We start from the raw sequence: 2,357 nt of genomic DNA, 5'->3' as shown, positions 1-2,357 counted from the left end.
TCATAAGTTCCTTGTTTGGGGAACCAAGTGCATTGTTGCTTGTTAATCATTTATAACTTAAGGAGTGCTTTCTGATTGAGTACAGTGGTGAACCTATCCCAATGATTGTAAAATATGAATGTTATTATTTCTGCTCTGGGGATAGGAATTCTCCCATAAAAATTCTCTCAAAAGTCCCATGACAGCAAATCCTAATATAGTTTCACTTTTCTCTGACCTCGTCAAGGAAAGATTGAGGTCTGATGCATTTTTTTTGTAGAGACCTTTAGTCATTCTGCAGAGTTCTGCTGTCCTTGAGTTGTGTCAGCTTCTGGCCATGTTCATTTCTAATCACGTTGACTTCTAGTCACGTCAGGGTCACGATCTGTCACAGAATTTGAGTCTGGAGTTCTCTCTTGTCCTAAATTTTCCCTCCTCATTTTTTCTTTCTTTCTTTCTTTTTTTACTTTCTTTATTTATTATGAAGAGAGAGAGAGAGAACCAGTGGGGGTGGGGCAGAGAGAGAGGATGATATAGGACCCTATGTGGGCTCTGTGCTGACAGCAGAGAGCCCAATGAGAAGCTCAAACCTATAAACCACGAGATCATGATCTGAGGTGAAGTCGAATGCCCAATGCACTGAGCGCCCCAGGCAACCCTAAGTTTTCTCTCACTAAATAATCAACATTACTTTAGGATACAATTACTTCTTTTTTTCCTCAAGAAAAAGTGCATCTTCTTTTCTTTTACTGAAAGCAAAGGTTGGGCCCTGCTGATAAAATGACAATTCAACACTTCAGGACATTTTGTTGCTGTGGCCAAGATTGTTTACATTAATAACTCCTTTTTTCTGGAAAACTCAATGGAAGCCACAGGCACAAAATCAGTAATTTGCAGAGACAACAGTGGGAAAGGAAATCAGGAACAAAAAATCAAGCTAACTCTGACTCAGCAGCAAGCCACCTGCTCCCTCTGCCCACTGTGCCTGCACCATAACCCCAGGTGACATGTTTGCTCTTCAAGGTGTCAGGAGAAAGGGACTGGGTTTTCATTTAGCAGTTAATTCTGGGGACCTCAGTCCAAGGACACCTTGTGCCTTGTGCCAGCAGTGCACGGTTGAGTGTGAGGAAGAGACAAGGCTGAAAGCTAAGGTCCTAAATTCATGATGCTCCTCCATGATCCTTCTCCTCATGCATGCTTGGCCGTGGTGGGATTACGGTTCTGAAATCTCAGAACTGTTAGAGCCCTGAGGAAGCCATGGGTTCCCTGGAGCCCTGGTCATAGCCAAATATCTTTCATCCTGAGAATGGAGTCTCCATGCTGGTGGACAGGTCGATAGCTGTCACCACACCCCATCTCCAAATCCTATTTCCTGAGATTTCCTTTGGCCCCTTCACTGACTGCACTGAGGGCAAGGAGTCCAGGTCCTGGTGCTGATGCTGACTGTGCTGTAAATTCCCCAAGGACTGTTCTGGGTGTATTAGGGGGTGCTGTAGGTGGAGGAGTGATGAGGGGTAAAGGACAAACCTGGTTCTAGGCGTGTGCGCCTCTTATTTTGGCTCAGTGCTGCCACAATCCCTTTCTTCTAGAAGAGGACAGCAGGAGCCAGAGGCTACAGTGCACATCTTAGTATGTGAGCAGGCTGCCCCGCCACAGAAACTCCTCACTTACAGCTGCATAGTTGCCTGGTCGCAGACCCACTGAGGCTGCAGAGCCACAGGGCATCCAAGACATTTCTTAAATGATCACTTGGTTGAAGAGATGTAGGAGCAGATATGGGGACAGGGAGGGGAAATTCAACTTGTATAAAAAAAGGCACTGGAGTAGTTAAAATAGGTACCTGTTGATTTAAAGAGGCGAGAAGCCAGTTAACCTACCGTTCCGCCCACTTTTATCCCAAGCTCTTTTTATGCTCAGTGGCTTGTGTTGAGGGAAGCTGAATGCCTGAGGCATGGGGACATGCCTGCTCCTGGGCTGTCTTGTCTGGAGACAGAGACTTCTCCAACCTCATGCTGTGTCTTCAGTATTCTCACAGCCATCCTGGCTGGAAGAACTTCCCTTACAGCCTCCAAATCCACCTGCAAAGCAAAGAGGTTGTGTCCTGTATGGTCACCATCTGCTCCTGCAGAATTTTGGGCAGAAGTAATTCCTGCATCCCCCAAGGCCAGCCACACAGAGGTTCAGGGTGCCCTGGGGGTGACGTACCTGGCAAGCACTTCTGCCCCTGAACCAGTGGCCTAAGTGAGCCATTATGCAGAGCAGTCCATACAGAAGGCTGAAGTCGCTCAGGATGCAGAAGCCGGAGGTTGGGCACAGAGCCCAAAGTGGGACACGAGGATACCAGTGACCACCACACCTCACCTGTTGCCCTAAGGAGC

This window comes from Prionailurus viverrinus, unplaced genomic scaffold, assembly GCF_022837055.1.
Source record: "Prionailurus viverrinus isolate Anna unplaced genomic scaffold, UM_Priviv_1.0 scaffold_61, whole genome shotgun sequence".
In the NCBI taxonomy this organism is placed as follows: Eukaryota; Metazoa; Chordata; class Mammalia; order Carnivora; family Felidae; genus Prionailurus; species Prionailurus viverrinus.
Note: the sequence above shows the minus strand (reverse complement) of the source record.